Below are 12,999 nucleotides of genomic sequence, written 5' to 3'. Positions count from 1 at the left end.
GTGGCTTGACATCTGAGACTCTGCCTTAACTTGTCAGCTGTCTGGTGAAATGCAGACTATTTGAATATATAGGAAAAGGAAGGGCACAGCGGCCAGGGGGAAAAGCACACTGACCTCTGACACAACTATTGCTTTGAGAGCGCACAGTAAGCTGCCATCAATGCACTCGTCCTGGCAAAGGCATCTCTGTGAGGTTAGCGTTTTCGGCACCTCTCCGGTCCTAACCTGTCCCAATCTTTGAGACAGGCCTGTTATGGCGCACACGCATGGTCAGTGTTTGCCCATTACAACAAAAATCCGCATCAGGGATCTCATCTAGACATGTATATATTTGGGGCACTCCGGACAGGTGTACACGCCCATCACTATGCGAGGGACTTCCGTCTCTCATAATTTCTTCCTTCTCCCTTCAGTGCCGAATAATGCTAGTGACCCTTAACTTAGGCACTTTATTTAATAACCACATAAAAAGAACGCTGCTTTTTCCTTCTCTTCCTTCCATTTAAAGTTGAGTGATGCGCAGTGGAGCTAGAATTGTTGCTTTTAACACAGGCATGGTTGGATGGCTGTGTCTACTCGGGTTTTCTGGTTGTTAATGCCATTGCTAAATGTAGTCGGCATTGTAGTGACAATCTAAAACCTCTAATGGTAAAAGGTGCATTAAATGACGCAGTCTCGCTACGTGTATTACGTAGTCTGGAGTTTAACTGCATTCGCGCAACTCCTATTTGTACAGTTTTTTTGAAGTTTGAAATGTGTTGGTTTTGTACAATTAATTCTGCGCTAGGCGAGGCTGCCAATGTAAATATGCAAGGTATACGCACGACAGGCTGGCATGCGATGTCTTTTCTGCCGTTATCACAGAATAGGCTGCTGCAGGCCAAGAAAGAAATAGAAAAGTGTGTCATTAACGACATGCAGGTAAGTTCAACGCCGCACCTTATTCTGCGCTCTTAAATTATTCTATCATCCTCCTACATTTAACCAGTGCTGCCATCTAGTGGTCGTTGGCCAGATTTTTTTCCTCTGAAACTATTACTGATACCGTACTGTTTACGGAAGGACGAATCCTGTCAAGTGAGTTGCCCCATATTTGTGCTGAAGCTGCGTAGGCGAGACCTAAAATCGGACCGCCTGGGGACAAAACAGAGCCCGATAGAGACCCGTTGCCCGATAGAGACCCGTTTTGGGCACCCCTTTAAAAAGCGGAGACCCGCCCCAATTAAAGCCCAGGTACTCTTCTAATTGACACATCTGGCTTCCAATAGTCCACCAATTCTCGGCCGCCTCTCAACCTGGGGCCCCATAGTTCAATCACCACTGAGTTACACCATGACAGGCCGTGCGGTAACATACTGGCACGCGTCGGTAAGACAAAAGGGTGGAGGCCCTATGCAGCGAGTCACGGCCGAGCACACTTTCCCCGAGCTCGCTGTCCTTCGCAGCCCCACTCGCGACAGCATCTCCACTCCGTGAGTTGAACGGGACAGTGATGCACACTGACGCTGTCACGTGAAGCCCCACGGCAGCCAGGGAAGAGGATTTTAATGAGCACCAGACGCTGCCCAACAGGTTGTTTCTGACGCTACTTCTCCAGAACGTGCCTTGGCGTGCAGATCACGTGATATTGTCTCTGCTAAGAGTCATTCCTCTAATAGGAGCCTGCTGCTACTACCGCTGCTGTTGCTGCTAAAATAGAGCCCTAAGGAAGGAGGTGAGGGGCAATTTCGCAGGGTGTGGGGCTGGGGCAATGAAGTTAGGATGAGGATTGTTAAAGGGGGTTTCATGCAAGGTGTTGTGAGAAGCCGCAGGGCTGCGGTATAGGCGTGAGAGTCCTGTTGCTGCTAGAAGGCATGGGAGGGGACCAAGCAGTTGAAAGGGGTCAAGGGGATGGATAAGGGAGGGCATGGGGAAACGTTTAAGAGGCGAAACGTGTCAAACTAGAGACTAATAGAGATCAACCGAGGGTGTGGATGTTAAGAGAGGAAGTGAGTGTCGAATTGAAAGATGGCTAGAAGCCGAATGAGGGATGACAAGGAAGATGAGGAAAAGGCAAAAGGAATATCGAACCGGGCGGATTTGAAGAGGCTGTGAGAAGTCATGGGAGGGAGACTAGAGGTCAAGGCCGGCTTTTGGTGAACTGTCACTGTGCCCTGGCCAGTCGACATCAATCTTCAGAGGGGTGCCTGTAGCTGTCTGCATTAAGGTCATGCATACAGCAGTGTCCCTCCACCCTGCTAATAGTGGTTTTATTCTTCTTTTTTTAACATGCCTCATGTATTGTGCAATGCCATACAGTGATTTGGTGTACACAACCATCCCATGTCTAAGACCAATTCAGATTTCAAATTCTCTCTGCCTGACCGTTTGTGTCCGTGGCCCCACTTGCAAGGGTAGAGTTTGCCCTTGTCAAACTGGAGAGTTAAACCGTGGCTGAGCTCAAGGTGTTTTGCCAAGAGTGGGGCTGCCTGCCAAAAGGAGCATCAGGAATGCGGAGCTCCAGAAGGCCTTGAGGACATGGGATTTTTTGTTGGCCAGGGTGGTACTATCTTCCTAGTGGGATGCTCTGTGAGTAAGTTACGGTTAGGTGCTGCACAAATGGGATCCCTAGATGAGGAGAAGGATTCCCCATGGGTCAGTTCAGTGGCTCAGAAGGGTATAGACATAGGTATCCAACTGAGTTCAGAGAGGTGTAGAACTGACAAGAGTCCCTGCATGACATGGTCTTTGCCTCTGTTCTATTGCCTAAGCAGGAAAGCCCATCATCAGTCTAGCCTGGCATGTGGCTGGAAGGGGGTTGTGCTGGACCTGGTCATTTCTGCAGGGTCTTTCCTACACATTTTTCTTTTGCCCTCCACTCTTTGTAAGAATTCGTTTTTGTTGGCCTTAGGACCCTTCTGCTAACCAGTGCTAAAGTCATTGTGCTCTCTCCCTAAAAATGGCAACATTGGTTTATATCCAATTGGCCTATTTATTGTACTTATAAGTCCCTAGGAAAGTGGTCCTTTATGTGCCCAGGGTCTATAATTTAAATGCTACTAGTGGGCCTGCAGCACTGGTTGTGCTATCCGCAGGCCTCAAAATATCTACCCGCCCACTCGCAATTGTGAGTCAAATATTATCCGGTCTAGCTATTTTTAGCGCCTACTAGTCCCAGGTGGGGAGTGAACTTAAGCTGGAAAAGAACAGGTGTTCTATTAATTCAGAAAGTGAATGAGCAATAAAGATGCCATTATATCTTCTTTATCTTGACGCATTTCCTGTCTGTTCAACGAAAGAGGTCAAATATCAGTTTGTCTTTTTACTAATTACTGCTTGGAAAATTGAGGTTTATTTTTTCTTACTACAATTAGAGGTTTTTGTCAAGAGAGTTGTCTGAATAGGTCAGTTTTTTCTCTAACTCAACATTTAAAAAAAAATTGCTAGACAATGAATATTACAAATATTTCAAATATATCAGTAATTACAAAAAACACGTTTAAAAAAATCATTAAGACGTGTGATGCAAACAGAGTTAAATGGGAACAAAAGAAATCCGAACACTTTACTTTGTGATATGCAAATGACAGATATTTGCAGAAACTCTATTTCCAAACATTGTTTGTACACTATATAGTTTTATCAGAGAGGGAAAGACGGTAGTGGTGTATCCAGAAGGAAAAGACCGCACATTCACTGATGACAGTTAGATGTATAATAAGTACTGGAAAAGTAACAAATCTTCAGTTGCGAAGACGGAGTGCTGCATAGACCGCTATCCCCCACTACCAAGAGAGATTCAATGGCAATCAGTGATTGACAAAATACAAATGAAGCAAGAGGGTCAAATCTAGCACATTCCTAACATACATGTATACAAGGGCAGACTAGTAGGTCTCCTGGTTGTTTCACAATAAATAGAGATTCTCCAATAACAGTAATAGTTGGACATCACAAATAAACAAGAAAGTTCAGATTCTCATGTTCTTTATTCAAAAAATCCATGGGAGTAAGCTTGACAAAAAGACAGCCGACACGTGTTTCGTCAGTACTAAAGGTAAGTACTTAAGACTTTTTCAAGGCTAGGCAGGACGAAATGTAACGTCGTGTGTCACATAGGGGCTTGTCCAAACATGTAGATTTTAAAATATGGAACCATATACAAAAGAAATCCGGAAGGTCAAGTCACGGTCCAAGTATTGAAGGATGTGAAATCAGAGCATCCTGGTCTAGGTGTTGTAATAAAAGCACCCGGGAAGTTCTGCATACACCAAGCGCAGGGCTCCCCCACACGGATGTCGTGGCCAAATGAGCTCAATTAAGATGAAGGAGTCATGATCGATGTCTTAATAAAAGTATCCAAATTGTAGATAAAGAGATTATTAGGGGTACAATCCAGTGCTCACTTGTTAGTGAATGAGCTTAAGTAATGAACGTCCCAGGAAGTGGGTTCCAATATACTGCAGCCAAGCCCCACTGCAGCGAAAAACATGTAAGGTTGAGTCCGTGTGGTAGCGGAGTCAGTGAAACGGGCTTGGCTGCAGTATATTGGAACCCACTTCCTGGGACGTTCATTACTTAAGCTCCGATCTTGACTCCTTCATCTTAATTGAGCTCATTTGGCCACGACATCCGTGTGGGGGAGCCCTGCGCTTGGTGTATGCAGAACTTCCAGGGTGCTTTTATTACAACACCTAGACCAGGATGCTCTGATTTCACATCCTTCAATACTTGGACCGTGACTTGACCTTCCGGATTTCTTTTGTATATGGTTCCATATTTTAAAATCTACATGTTTGGACAAGCCCCTATGTAACACACAACGTTACATTTCGTCCTGCCTAGCCTTGAAAAAGTCTTAAGTACTTACCTTTAGTACTGACGAAACACGTGTCGGCTGTTTTTTTGTCAAGCTTTCTCCCATGGATTTTTTGAATAAAGAACATGAGAATCTGAACTTTCTTGTTTATTTGTGATGTCCAACTATTACTGTTATTGGAGAATCTCTATTTATTGTGAAACAACCAGGAGACCTACTAGTCTGCCCTTGTATACATGTATGTTATGAATGTGCTAGATTTGACCCTCTTGCTTCATATAGTTTTATCAGTAAACCTGCACGTCAGTGAGAAATCGTGTGGCCATTTCAATGTAAAATCTGCTGATTCCAAATTATAGTGTGCTACCACTTCATACTTTAGTGATGTTTTAGTTAAAAGTGATCGTTTTTAAACATGATTTGAGAAACATTCCTGCCCCCACCCTGATGACAATGCTGTTAATGAACTAAGAGGCAAGTCCGAGCTAATGTGAATCCTATATATGGCTCGATTTGCATTGCATATGGAGCAAAAGTTTAGTCTATTATATCAAACAAAATAGTTTTTTGTCCAACAGACATGCTGAACTCTCATATTTGAAGGTGCTCTTATATGTGATAATGATGAAAATGGCAGCTCAGTGAATTAAAATATTTGCCCACAATCACATAATTTGAAACCAGTTTATGGGTCAGGGCATTACACTTTGATCGAGCTGATTATTTGTCACTAACCTGCAGGTCTAGTAACATTTTTATGATTTTTTGAGGCCTGCCTCACTTAAGTAGCCCTTTAAGCATGTCTCGGGCCTGCCATTGCAAAGCCTGTGTGTGCTGTTTAAACTGCCATTTCGACCTGCAAAATACACTGTTTGCCAGGCCCAAGCCTTCTTTTTTTTTAATACATATGTCACTCCTGTGGTAGCCCCTGGACAGCCTAGAGGGCAGGGTGCAATGTATTTAAAAAGTAGTTCATGTACATTTGTTTTAAATGTCCTACTTGTGAAAAATGCTTAACTTTGTTTTTCACTATCGTAGGGCTATCTCTTCCATAGGATAACATTGGGGTTGCCTTATTATATTTTATAACTGTAATTTCCAAATGGGAAAAGATAACCAGTTAATGTTTCATGTCTCTGGCATCCTGATCTACAATCCTAACTTATGGTGAAGTCAGGTTTTAAATTATAATTCTGAAAATGCAACTTTCAGAAAGTTGGCATTTGTTGTCTTAGCCATTAGGTGTCTGCAGCCTGTCTCAGGGTCACATGACTGGCTGTGAGTGACAGTTGGGCTTTGTGTACACAATGGGAGTGTAGTTGTGACTGGATGAGTCATCACTGGCAGGATGTGAGAGAGCAGCTAGGCATAGCCCCACGTACTCCTGAATAGGCTGTAGCCTGCCTCCACACAAAGGGCTGATACCCCCATAATTAGTCTGCATCCAAGGCTAGGAAGGCAGTGCATCTGTGCACTTCAAAGGCATGCCTCTATAAGCTTCTCCCCTATTCAAAGGAAAGGGTGTGTATAAAAGAAGGACCTCAGACATGCTGCTCTACAGGAACTGCTGCCCTGCTGTGCTGAACTGTTTCCTGCTGTCTCTTTGCTGAGAAAGACGGACTGGACTTGCAACATCATCTTGATCCCAGAGTGACTTGAGGGCTAGACCTCTGGCCTCCTGATTTGAGCCTCTGGGACATAAAATGCTCCCCAACCAGCTCCTGGACCCAGCTGCAGCGATTTCCTGACCTCTCATTTCCTGGGCCCTTGGTATAGATCACAGGCTCTAGTAATCAAGCTTTAGAACTCTTCAGGACTGGAAATGGTTTCACTGCTTGATGTGTTTTATTGTTTGTGAAAATAGCCAGAATACATTCCTACCATACCAAGCGCTCAAATGCAGGCACTTAAACACTTAAATGTAGCAACTTTGAATAGAAGAAAGATGATGAATATTCATCTATTTTGGCTCCTAAAATGCTGGTAAAGTAAATAGTCAGTATTGATAGTTAATATATAAAAAAAAATAAAAAACAGTTGGAACCAGCATTGTCACTGAAGAGAAAGGAGCTAATTTTAGGTAGTTGGGAACTGTCAAAACTCCTTTCAGAGTCCCACAGGGCATGCAGGGGCTAAAAGGCCCAACTGTGGTGGATCCCACTCAACTGGGCAAGTTCCTCTTCTGCACTTGACTCTCAGTGGTAGCTGTGGTCACGCAGTCAAGGCTCCCTTGGTGGGGGTAAGTTCAGATACAGGTCAGTGAACATGACTCCTAATTCAAAGTGAAAACAGTATAAACAATAAATCAATGTCTAGTCAAATACTTGCTTTTATAAGGAAAAAAAACTATTTCATTTCTAACTCTACAAATGCAATATGACATTTAGTAGCAAAACAATCCCCTTGAAGTCAGACCTTAGTGGTTGTCTGGCAAATCCATGCTCCAACCTCCTTAGTGTAACATGTTCAAGGTATTCTCCATTCACTTCTAGACATGTCCAGGGAATGCTATTAGATCATACCCAAGAGTTGCCCTTTGACTATTCAGGATTTAGTCAAAAGTGTCAATGGTTCTGCAGCACCATTTATCAGCGAATCTCTCGGGGCCCCTCTGGCCCAGTTCATGTCTTACATGCTCACAGCACAGAAGAGTTAATTAGTGTACCGATGTCCTCTGCATGAGCACCCGTGAGTCCTGCTCTGCTCAGAGAAGTCAGGCTGTCCGCGGCCCACACAGCAGAGCAAGTTCTCTCTTGAGTAGTGCTGCTGAAGTTCTCTCAGTTGTCTGAGCAGCTCCCAGCTAGCAAAGATGCAGTGAGTTGGCTTTACCCAGTGGGGGGGATGGGTTTGGGACTCGGGAGGGGGGAATCTTGTCTTCAGCTCCCGACTGGAGCCCAGTGAGGGTGCTGCATCATCCTTTGCATCCTGGCAGTCCTCGGCCAGTCATGGGCAGTTCCCTCGCAGTTAGGGTCTAACCTGCCGAACGTAGCCTTAGTCCCTTCTTCAGGTGGCAGCATGAATCTTTTGGCAACGTTGGTGCCGGCAGCCCCTCCTGGCCCTACCAAACAGTACAGGCACAGACTCCTCTAGTACAAGCGCCTCCACCAAGACGGTTGCAAGTCACAGCAATTCTCACAGTAGTAACTTTACTGGTGGCTTCCTCTGGCATGCGGTGTCACTGCAGCACAGCACTATGGGTTTGTTAACTCCTGCATGGTGCTTAACTCATGGCTCAGTTCACGGCGATCCTCTTCTATCATACGGTGGTCGCTGAGCTGACACTGAACATGGGCCTGATTAATGCACAGCCATACCCTCTCACCTTGCTGAGAGTCCTTTTAGCATGGCTCCCCACTGGACCTCGCTCCCTCCAACGCTCTCCTCTTCTTCACAAGCCACACTGGTCTTGTCAATCAGGCAGGCGTTGGAGCTGCAGCACAGGTGATCTTTGTTTCCTGGGTGATGTCCCCTCACCCAGCTGGAAGGCTAGCATGTCTTTGCTCCCAATTCTGGTCACAGGCAGAAGCCTTGCAAAGATTCCACTCCTTGCACAGCCCGTCTGGCTGCTTTGCAGTTGACAACGTTTGGGGTCTCAACATCCTCCTCTTCTTATAGTACAATTTCAGACACCAAACTGTAATTTAGAGTTTGAGTTTTTGAAGTTTTATGTTGGTGTTCTCACTCTTTTGAAGTGGACCCTTCTCTTTTTCTTCTTTTCTCATGAAAGGCTGTCTGTCACCGTAAGCAAGACTCTGAAGCTGATTGTCCCACAATGCAATTCATGGAAGTGACTTGATTTCACACTTGGATGTCACCCATAGTGATATGTGCATCAAATGTGTAATCACAGACTTCCAACCCTACTCTGTATGATTCCCTTATTAGCCCTGTGATTTGTCACCGAATTAAAGAGCAACCTTTTGAAGTGTAATGGGAGGGTCCCGTCCTCCAGTGTGTCCCACCCAACTCAAAGCAATACACATCTGTTTCTGGGGGTGGGGTGCGATTTCTCCACTCCTCATGTCTTTTTCACGCAGGCTGGGCTTCCTAAAAAAGGAACCCAAGGTCCTCCATGTAATGTACCATTTCTGACATACTTTTACTCGATGTATATTTATATAAAACTTACCCTCCAGCACTGTTACCTCCTTACAATGTGCCACTATAGTCACATGCCTTCAGCATACATAGCCAGTCTGCGCACACTGCTCAGTACTGTAGCATTTCTGTCTTGTACCGGAGTGAGCTATTTACAACACATCATTTTACTGTTGATTGGAGAAACAATGCATAGGTTTCTCAAAATAAGGATGGATTAGATTGATGGTGTTGGGGGTACTCTCTTATGATAAAATAACTCCTGGTGAAGGCAGTAGCCTTCCCCCACACGAGAGTAGCACTTTGCGTGCCCTTCCCAGTCTGACAAAACCTCACTCCGTGCACTAGGCCTATATCATGGCACACACGCATTATCCTTGTTTGCCTATGACAACAATATCAGCATTAGGGCTCCATACAACAGTACAGTTAGGCACTCAGGGCAGGGGTAAACATCTCTTACCATGCTGAGGACTTTTCCATCCCCACGGCAACAATGAACATCAGCTTTGTTCAGTAACTCAAAGTGAGGAGAACCAATAAATAAAGTGGGCTGACTCTCTGCCCTAAGCAGTATCTTGTGGGGGGCAGAAGCAAAATGTGAATAACAGTTTAAACGACCAATGGATAAAGCAGACTAATCAAAATTCACTCTGTGTATCTATATTATGTATGAATGTTTTGAAAAATAAAAGACTGGTCTCCAAGCCAGACCTTAACATTGAACTACACGTCCCGGCAATGATAGTGTGTTGTTTGGTGAAAGCAGGACTGGCCAAAGGTGTTACAATACACTAGTCCACTTAAGCTATGCAAGAGTGGTAGAGTGAAAGCCAAAGGATTCAACGTGAGCGCTACAGCAGGAAGAAAATTATAGATACCAGACGAGAGAATCAGTGTGCCAGTAATAATATAGCAAATATGCCATGGGCCATAATGCAAGCAAGGAAAATGAGCTCCCTCTTTGGTTTAGTAGTCAAGGTTAGCCATAATTGGGGCATTTTGGGGGCAACCGATGCCACTGCATGTGCTGCAACAATGGTGAATTTGTCATTGGTTGCCAGATCCAATGCATTGACAAAGTCCAGGGGGGTAACTGTTTTGTAATTGCAGAAACAACATAATTATTAGGGATGTATTAGTCTCAGCAACATGATGCATCTGGATATTTGGAGTGGAAACTTAACCAAATTGAACTTTAAATTAAAATGCATCAGAGTAGGAAAATATTTTTGTCGGTTGTGGTACAAACAAAAGGTCATTTTTTTAAAACTCCAATTTAAAGTGAAATAATGGATTGAAGAATGAGGGTTTCCAAATTAGTTGCATAAGAGATGTGGGCATGGATTAGAGTAGTTAAGACACAACGCGATAAGAGAAGAACCCTGGAAGCATAAGAGCTGCTTTAGGCGAGGTGATATTCGCATAAGGGAGAAACACAATCCTAAGGTACAGAGACCTAGTGATAAGTATAAAAACCCTTGAGGGATGTGTCTTGGTGAGGCAGGGGAAGTTTCATACCTCTTAGATGTGCATTCTCTGTTTGGCAGTCTGATGTAGCAGTGTCTGCGCTGGGTTTTCACTTGTGAAAAAAACAAAAGATGAGGAGAATGCTTAGTTCAGCCCTGTCCAGCCACAGATATTTACTCTGGGCTGTAGCCCCCTCCAAATCAGACTCATTGTGCCACTGTAGAAACTTTGAGTCAGCCTTTGCCCTGCTTGAATAGTTACAGTCCAACCCAAACTGCCAGGCTGGGTCCCTTCAAGGAGGGGGATTCAAGCAATCTCAAACCAGTTTTGGCTTTTAGCCTTGCTGGGCAATAGTTTAGGACACACATCTCGACATACCTTTCACCCTTGAATGAATAAGTAAACTTACTAAACACTGTTATTCGAGCAGTATGTACTAGTGTTGTCGAGTCACCTTTTGACTGGCAGGAAGATCACTAACAATTAAAAAATCTATATCTTTACGATTTTTTATTCAGAAAGGAAAGATGCTCAGTCTTTGAGGTAGTAGTTAAAGCAAAATAATTCCAGTTCTTGGCAGTGAACCAGAAAAGAACCTGGAACCCATGGGTGCTTTCCTGATGGTAGTAACGCAAATAAAATAGGAAGTGGAGAGAACACTCAGACATTTAAGGCACAACATTCTTTTGTATAAAGAGAGGTCCTTCCTTCATTGTAAAGAAAACAATGGCACAGACAACACGACTTCAACAGATGAGTTGCAGTCCTCGTAAGTGTGGAGATATAGAAGGTCAAGCTCAATAGTAATATAGCAGCCATTTTTTGAATGAGTTGCCATCGGGTATTTAGGAGTCCTAAGTACAAGGAAGTTTCATTGATAAAATGAGAATAGTAGAATGGGACACTGGTTTATGGCAATCCGTATTGAAGATAGGAACAATATTCTGCAACTTCCTACTACTGTGGAAACAAGACTATGAAACACTTTAACAGATAGGTTGAAATCAAATATAAATCTTAGGTTTTAGCATGTTACACCGGGATAGGATGCGTTTCTAATTCAGGTAGCCACCAATTGAAGGGGCATAAAGAGTAAGAGTCACTGAGAATTAGTATTTAAGTTGTCACTGTTAAGTTTTAAATGAGGGAACTAATGGTTCCGTCAGACTCTTTTGTCTCTAATTTTAAATCACTTTCCTTCCACATTCTCATCAACACTTGATTTTATTATTGACGTTTTGACCCTATGTGACCGTTACCATGATCTCTTTGGGGCATAAATATGCCGTCTGGCTCCCCAGCTGGTCTTAAAGCTGGGGAGATCTTCTTCTAGCAATTGCCAATCCTCCCCTCGTAGGATGCACACTGTGGAGAGTTAATGAGCCGGACGGCATATATATGTCCTGAAGAGGCCCCTGGTAAAGACCAAATAGGGATGAAACATTTTGACTGGGATTGCCTGTTACCCTAAAGAATTTGGAGACCGTAATTAATGAACTCATACCGTACTATTGCTGTTTAGGGAGCAATATATAGGACGTCCCTCTTGTATATATGTATCACTATTTATTTTGTACACCACTGCACATTGAGCACTGCGCTATCTTCGCCCTTTTAATTGTATGTAACAGACTATATGTTGACAACAAAAATGGAGTTTTGATGAGAATGTGGTAGAAAAGTGCTTTACAATTGGAGACAAGAGTCCCACGGATCCATTAATTCTGTTGTTTGCTTGTTACCCAGTATCCGGTTTAGGGTATATGGGTTTGGTCCCGTATACTTTTTTTTCCTTACTGTTAAGATTTAGCGAGCCATCCTTTGTCCATAAGGCACGTGACTGAGGTATAGGAACATGTTTCTTATGTTAACAGACCCAAATCATTGCTAAAAAGAGATGATGATTTTGTTAGTATGCAACGGTAAGGTTCGCCTGATATGTAATATATAAATTAAATAAAGGAGTATACAGCAATGAACATTGGGTAACTCCCACACAAGCAGTTTAGAGGGTTGATACAGAAAGGAGGAAGCCAGCTGCCTGTGTCCTGTCACTAGAAGATACGTTAGCCAAACCAAGGCTTTCTATAGGATTCCAAGGCAGTAAAGGTGTCAATGAGGGTGTCTTGCCAGAAAGAGGGGCTTCGTTAAGGGTATTTATTGCAAATGAATGTGTCAAAATGTTGTGCATTCCTCATTATGGAGATTCCAGCACACACTGTAAGTCAGTCAGAGGTTATTTGTGAGTACAATGCACATGTCTCAGATATGGCTCAGAGGCTGCACTACTAATTAGTGCTACAGACTTCATCTGCAGGTATTTTTGATCGATTGAATAGTGTCCTATGCTACTTTGAGAAGGACCCAGAAAGAGACCTTGCCAACGGGAGGAATACGCGAGCCAACTGAAAGAGTTAAAAACCTCATAAGGGGACCTCCAAAGGGGATGATAAAAGGCAAGTGACTGAATGAGAGTGCTTAAAAGCGGATGTGACAGTATGGTAAATATGTAGGAGTGGAGATAAGCCAAGTGCATGGGTAGAGAAGCAAAGTGGAGACATGGTCAACAAGGGGCACAAGGGAGAGAAGCCAAGGAGTTGGTGATGAAAGGTGTCATGAAATGGATGAGAGAG

General features: G+C 43.7%; 1 protein-coding gene across 2 annotated transcripts in view; it reads left to right on the top strand.

The window, feature by feature from the left end:
• The first annotated feature begins 1,040 nt into the window (after positions 1-1,040).
• RABGGTA (Rab geranylgeranyltransferase subunit alpha) overlaps positions 1,041-12,999 on the top strand; it is a 210,064-nt gene continuing 198,105 nt past the window's right edge. The window contains exon 1 of one of the 2 annotated variants that reach the window (XM_078644946.1): positions 1,041-1,233. The gene's annotated coding sequence lies outside the window, so the exon portion shown is untranslated. Of the gene's footprint in view, positions 1,234-1,600; positions 1,715-12,999 lie in introns of those variants that run through there. The other variant, XM_078644945.1, reaches the window with a different exon arrangement.

Source organism: Lissotriton helveticus, chromosome 5_1 (assembly GCF_964261635.1).
Source record: "Lissotriton helveticus chromosome 5_1, aLisHel1.1, whole genome shotgun sequence".
NCBI classification, from domain to species: domain Eukaryota; kingdom Metazoa; phylum Chordata; class Amphibia; order Caudata; family Salamandridae; genus Lissotriton; species Lissotriton helveticus.
The sequence above is the reverse complement of the archived record's forward strand: the minus strand, read 5'-3'. Positions and strand labels throughout refer to the sequence as shown.